The sequence below is a fragment of the Nanorana parkeri genome, unplaced genomic scaffold (genome assembly GCF_000935625.1).
Source record: "Nanorana parkeri isolate BGI_ZX_2015 unplaced genomic scaffold, ASM93562v1 scaffold1052, whole genome shotgun sequence".
In the NCBI taxonomy this organism is placed as follows: Eukaryota; Metazoa; Chordata; class Amphibia; order Anura; family Dicroglossidae; genus Nanorana; species Nanorana parkeri.
This window is the reverse complement of record NW_017307320.1, coordinates 479,025-486,587: the sequence shown is the minus strand read 5'-3', so window position 1 is coordinate 486,587 and position 7,563 is coordinate 479,025.

The window sequence follows — 7,563 nt, the reverse complement described above, 5'->3', positions numbered from 1 at the left end:
AACAGACAGCTGCAGCCAGGTAAGACATCCCCCGAAAATAAGACCTAGTGTCTTTTTTCGGAGAAAAAAAAAAATATTAAGACACTGTCTTGTTTTCGGGGAAACACGGTAATACATGGGAGGAGGATGCAAGGCCATTTTCTCTTTCCCTCGGTTTTATACACCCCAGAACAAAATATTGAATTGTGCAGCTTACTCTTCAGTTTTATTTTTTAAAGGGGAGCCAGTGAAGTACTGGAGAGGCAGGTTGTACTGCAAGCATAGGAGCAGGCATCTTATGTTGCCTATTGTACTGAGTTATTTTGGATGCTGTGGAGAACTGCATAACATTACTGTGTCTTATTCAAGTCTATCAAATGTATCTGGGAAAAAAGGTGTGGGATGCCTGGTCCCCTGTTGTGGTATGCCTGGTCCCCTGTTGTGGTATGCCTGGTCCCCTGTTGTGGTATGCCTGGTCCCCTGTTGTGGTATGCCTGGTCCCCTGCTGTGGTGTGTTGCGCCAGCCCCCAACTAAGTATTGTGTCCTTTAGATACATAGGGGCTAGCAGCTAGAACCATGATATGCAGTGAGTTATGCAGACATCTGATACGCTTAGGATGTGAAAAGTCTCCAATAGCGCCTCAAAGTGATGATCCAGATTGGTGCCCACCGAAGAGATGAAAGATGAACAGTCTTTTTCCAACGTCCTTTTTCCACACACACACACACACACACACACACACACACACACACTTCCCTGGCAGAGCTACTTTAATGATTGGCTACTATGGGTCACTGTACTTTGTCCATCTAGTTTGTCTTTCAAAGATAAGCATATAGGTGAAACCTGTCCTTTATGACCACACGCTGTAGTGCAGGCACATATGTGTAACATCACTTTGGAAATAATAAGACAGCAAGAAAATTATTTGTATTCAGCAAGCACGACTGCTGTATTGCTATGTTACATCTACAAGGCCAGGGCTTTCAGGGGAATAAGAAAAAATATAAAAACTAACAAAGTTACTTCTCTCCTACTTAAAATGAAGAACAGGTCTTCACCCCTAAATTAAGAACTTTTACTCTGCGACGAACAGAATTATCAAGACACACTATGATATGCACCCTTCAGTCTATCATTTCTGAAGAAAGTGATTTGCCACATCAGACTCTTGTCTCATTGAACTATAAATTATCTAAGACGACAATACAATCTACTGGTAGTTCTCCCCACATACATACCGAATCTGACATTCCATGCAAGTCAGGACATATACATCATACTATGTGTGGAAGTTGTTTTATGTAAAAAGATTTCCTTGTGCTACAAGACGGGTTTCCTACAAAGTGGCAGCTGCAACACCTAGACACACTGCATTTAAACATCGGTTATAGTCAACTACGTGGCGGTCTTCTTTGTGCTCCTGAAAAGGCTACATGACTGATATGTCCCCACTGTCAGTGTCTTCCTACATACAAACAGTGCTCTGGTTCCAATAGATCACATCATTTGGGATCTTCATGGAGTAAAAGATAAACTAGATCATGAAGAGAAAACTACATGTTGACTGCTGTCCTTTGTGCAACATCCCATCAATAGACCTTCCCTGTCATTCTTGTTTGCCAATCTATGAGCCTTTCCAATGAAATGAGCACTATATCCCCTCTACAGGAATCTCCCTACCACAGCATTAGGAGCCTGTGAACAGTATTGTCACCTTATTACAGGAAGCCCTCCGAGCTGAAACTGGCAGGATCAGCAAGTATTTAACTCACTTTTACCAACCGTAATGGAAAAAAAAAAAAAAAAAAAAAAAAAAAAAAAAATAAGTTTTTACCCCCTTTACCCCACCCCAAAAAAAAAAAAAAAAAAAAAAAAAAAAAAAAAAAAAAAAAAAAAAATCACAAATTTGACATTCATATATAAAATGTGATCTACAGAAAGACATTTAGTACTTGGGTCCAGTCACAAAATAGACCCGAGAGCTGGCTGATAAAAGGACTTTAGGACAATGTGGTCTGTCCCTCAACCCAACAAGAGACCGTTCAGAAGTTTTACAACACTCCGAATTTAGCCTCTGCAGTATCTGGAATTTTTACACAGCTGTGAGATGTCAATACTTAAAAAGGAGACAAGCTGGACGGAATAGAACTTCAGTTTTAAAGTGGATCAGCAAGGAGGTCACCTCGGCAATATAAAACTTTTGGGAAGGTAGGCAGACCAAATAAGTGCACAAATTCAAAAAGGAGGGTCAGTGATTTTAAGGCATGAGTGTGCATTTCGTATGTGTGTTTTATGATGTTTAAATAAAAAGCGTTTTTTGCTTTATCCAGAAACCAAATCAGATCATATTATAACAAATATGTTACAGATTTGGTTTAAATCCACTGTTGGTAACACCTCCTGTGAGGATCGCTAAAACAGTCTGACTTTATTTAACAAATGCTTTAATGTATAAGCTGCTGCAGGAGTGGAATATGTTGTTGGACGTTGCAACAAAACTATTATTCTTGTAATAAAACTACACCTTTATAATACAGTTTTGGTAGGTTAGCAGCTCCCGACATCGATCAGAGGTAGCAGGCAGATCTTCGGTGGGTTGCAAACTCACCACTGGATTTTCCAATTTTACACAATTGCAGAGTGGAATAAGTAGAACTTTCCTTTGATGCCTATGCCCATCTAGATTTTAATTAGACTTATTAACCCAAGACCCCCCCAGTGTACCTCCCCAGGATCTATTTTTTTTTTTTTAAACATAGCAAAGTGGCAATGGTGCAGGAGATTGCATCTTTCCCACGTAGCAGACTATTGAACATGCCACATTTAGAGGTTTATTCAGGAGCCAAAAGGATCTAGCCATAGCTTCGACTGATCTTTCAGCCACCGGAGCCCTTCCGTTCTGTCGAACTGAAGGGCTGCTGTACGGGCTATTGACAATCGTCATTCACCCTGGCTATTCATCCAGTTGTCATTCAATGACAGCCCAGCGTCCTTGAGGTTGAGGACACTGGCCTGTCATTAAATGATAACTGGGCGAAGCCGGCCGTGATGTCACAGCCGCCTCCGCCCATTTGTTTTGATTTGTCCAGGACCTGCGGGAAGACTGACAAATGTAAACTGTTGTGTGGAGCTAGCGGTGAGGTTGGGTCGGCGGCCTTTTTGTTATTTTGACGACTCGTCGTGAACAATGCTGGACATTGGGGTTAACCCCTGGATGACATAGTTGGGTCAATTTTTGGGATTTCTTTATTAATAAAAAAGGACTGGTCAAAAAGCGCACACTGCCCGCTCAGCATTGCAATCATTGAAGCCCTCCCCTCAGCGGGGCGGGCTTGCGATGATCACAAGTACGATCTGCCTGTCCAAGATGGGCAGATCGTACGAGCTTTTAATTAGCTTACAACCATCGCAAGACGAAAGTCTTGCAATGGTTGTAAGGTGTATGGCCAGCTTAAATCACTACAACTGGGAACATGGCAGGGGTGTGTCCATTGACTATATATAACTGGGGACATGGCAGGGGTGTGTCCATTGACTATATATAACTGGGGACATGGCAGGGGTGTGTCCATTACCTAATTACATTGCTTTAAGGTGCCCCACGTATCTCAGAAAGTTGAGAGGCATGTAGGTATGCCACTGGCTCTGTATATAAAAACACCTGACTACCCATCGTCTTTAGGCTTTTTAATGGCAATGATATGCAGAGGGTGCTTGAAATTCTGCAGATATCTTGCCACTGGACTCCTAGAATAGATCAGTTCTAGGCAGAGTTGGGCCTTTAAGCAGATTGATATGCACACTAATTAGCTGTAAATTTCAGCTTCAGTTGTGCCAGACTAGTCAGCAGCTCTCGTCTACTGAACCTTGCCCTCTCCTTTGTAAACTAGGTCAAACTATCAACAAGCTTACATACACAGCATATGCTTGCATCAATTGTGCGCATTCTAGATGTATCTGCTCTTCTAGTACAATGTACATTATACTCATCCGTTCAAGGTTTTCTGTTGGCGTGATAACAATGCATACTGTTCTCCATCAACAGAGACCCTGAACTTTCCTGCTCAGCGTCACCTTATCTCTCCATTTGACCCAGGTTTCTTCCAAGCCAAGTGGAGAAAATCCGATTAGAACTTGAGTTTGAGCTCACACAGGGGCCTATTTGAAGTTCTCTAAAAGCAGTCAATCAGACATTTACTAGGAGGTGGAACTCCAGGGTGCAGGAGTTTTTTTTAAGCAAAAAGGGGATAGATTCACCACCAGTGATGGGTGAAAGTTCCCCACCCCTCCCCCCATCCCAGAAAGTGGTCAACCTGCTCCATAATTATTGCAATCAGGATGAAAAGCATGTGGGGGAGCCCGATCGGCCAGCTCCTGGGACAGGTTCTGCTCCATTGGAGATGTCAGAGGCAGGTGTCAATTGGTCACATTGTAGGTTATGGCACTGCATCTACTTGTCCCGCTCTTCCTAAATATGCAGCTATGCAGGTTTTTCTGCTGTGTGTGCCTGTCTGAGGAGCACAGGAATGTCAGAGGAGGTGGGAAATCAGATTCCCCGGCTTGTTCTAACCAGCATACCGGATCCTCTGGACATAAAGCACACAAATGCAATCACATCTCAAAAAGGAATAAGCCTGAAAAGTGAGGAAATTGCAGGTTGCAAGGTCTGGTTGGTGGCTGCTGTAGCACATCACAGGAAGGAGCCAGTAGGTTTTAGAATCCTCCTAACTACGAATCATGGGGACCCATAGCAAAATCTTTATCCCCCACTACCTCTCACTGTATCACCTGGCAGTGTCCATGACAATACAGGCAAACTCCCCCCGTCCCCCATGCTTTTTTCGCTTGGTTATCCTCGACATTCAAACTCGCACGGTCTTGCTTGAGCGGCTCCCTGTAGAGGTGCCGGGAGCCAGAATGGGACATCACTCCGGTCCAGGCACCTCTACAGGGCACACAAGGGAGCTGTAAGCAATGCACGTATGGATGGAGCTCCCCTCGCGGCCATAGCACCACCCCACCTTAAGCTGACACTTGGCGCCGGGCAGCATATTTTGAATGGCTGCTTGGTGTGAGAACGGACAGTGCTGTGCTAAGGCGAGAGGCTCCTTAGCCACGTGGCGGTGACCCACTTTTGGGTCGTGACCCACCAGTTGAGAACCATGGCTGTAGAGTACCCTGATGGCTTCTACCTCAGCTTTGGGAGAGAAAAGAGAAAGACTTGCAATGGTGGAAAAGTGGGTGGGCAGGATGAAGGTCCGCTTCAACATATAGCAAGACAAAAATCAAGGAGAGGCAGAAGAGTCACAAGAAGTCAGACTGCTGGAACCAGCAACATTTTAGATGACAGAATGATGTATGCTCATGTACACAAGTTACTCTACGTCACCAATATAAAACTTTCTTTAACCACTTGAAGCCCGGGGTGTTAGACCCCCTTCCTGGCCAGGCCATTTTAATGAGAGATTAATTATAATCCAATTTTTTGGTAAAATATAGAAGACGGGGCTCACGTTGTGGAAATAGACACCAAACAGGTCAAGCCTTAAAACTGCATTCGCAATACCCAAAATCGGCCATAAGCGACACTTTATACGGCTTTCCTGCTCATCAGTTTAGTGTCATCAGTGATTGATGGCCCTAGAATTATTGCTCTCACTTAGACGTTCACGGTGATATGTAACAGGTGCAGCACAATAATTTTTTTGACACATAGGCACACCAGATGTGTGTTTGCATGTGTATGTACATGGGTGTGGGGAACTTCTAAAAAAAAAAGTTTTAATTTTTTTAATAATAATTTCTAATTTTACACTTAACTTTATTACCATCACATGGGGGATAACAAGCCGCCTATGTGATAGCCCAGATAGTGACATGTCCTCTTTATGGAGACATCAGGGGTCTATTAGACCCCTAATGTCACCTAGGGACCCCCAAAGAAGCTGATGCTGAAGCAGAAATCTGCTTCAGCTTCTTCACCTGTTATAGCAGCCAGAGAAATGACCGGCTGAAGGCGGAAGTGATGTAATACACGGCTCTTCCGCATTCAGAGATGGAAGATCAGGTGATAAATGTGCCGATCTCCCCTCCAATCCAGCCACAGAGACCTGCTGTGCCGGTCCCAGGCTTGCATGGAGGACAGGGGAGCCGGGGATAGCTGGCAGTGGAGTGAGGGGGACACACACTTCCCGCACCCTTCAAGTGACCGTGGGGTTCCATAGCCGCCCGAACACTTGTATGTATCCAAGGCTTCAATTTTCAAACTTACCCACGCCCGATCATGCATGGGGAAAAGCGAGCTGACATTTCATAAACACCCAACTGCCTTTTTGGGTCTGCTGTCCAGCTGTTTTGTTTACAATCAGCCAGATAGCAAATAAACTGAGGTACCTTTAATAGTCACAAGTAGGAACCCATCTGCCACTATACTCATAGTCCCCGTCCCGAGGGTGGCCCCATTCTCTGGCTGTGTGCAATGGAGTCACTTTGCATGCTCCTGTGCTGTGTTTTTTTAACAAGCTTTATCTATACTGTACATAAATTTACACAATTTTTGGAGGCAATGTAAAATCAATCACTCCAGTCATTTTTTTTTTTACTTGTCATGTTGAAATCTGATTGGCTGGTTGATTTGCATATTAAGACAGTACAGTTGGCCAGTCCAACAGCATTTTTTGTTTGTTTTTTTAAAACTTTTGTTTGCAAGGGAACAATTTTGCTTTCTTGCGAACTGTTCACTTGCATTGTATTTTTGACCATATGTGGGCCGAATTTTTTTTTTAAGCCACATGGATTACCGCGCTGGACACCGCAATCAACGCGGGTTACCTTGCTGGATGCCATGATGGACGTGGATTAACCTAATTGAACGCTGCAATAGACATTGATTACCACACTGGACAACATGCATTTCCTCCCTGTACACCATTTCAATTGCCATTGCAATTTACTCTTTGTTGGAATGGATAATAAGGGGTGCCAATGTACCCTGTACTCATTCCTGTAGGACCAAATGTTTGTGAGAAAATCCATGTCAATCACAGCATTCAGCAAGGAAATTTGCATGAATCACAGCATCCAGCGAGGTAATCCACGTCAATCACGGCATCCAGCAAGGTAATCCACGTCAATCACGGCATCCAGAGAGGAAATCCACATCCATCATGGGGTCCAGCGATGTAATCCATGTAAAAAAGTCAATCGGTGCACATATGGATAAAGAAGAAAAAAAAAAAAAAAAAAGAAAAAAAAATGTAGCCACCTTAAAAAAACAGAAGTTCCAGTCACCACTAAGAAGAAAGATATTACAGAAACAGCTGCACAGAAGCAAGGAGGAGGCATGGACTACATCAAGACTCATAGGGCTGCACCGATTTACCAGAAATGCATTGTCCTTGTCACTTCATTCTGAACCGGAAGCATACAACAACGTTTTCTTATTTGTATAAACTACAAATCTCCCAATCCCCTTTGCAATGGAGATGATCAAATGCAGACTTGTTTGTAGTCCAGCCTGGATGACAGCCATGGCTCCCTACATAGATATGGTGGAGGAATGAGCGTAGTAATGAGGGTT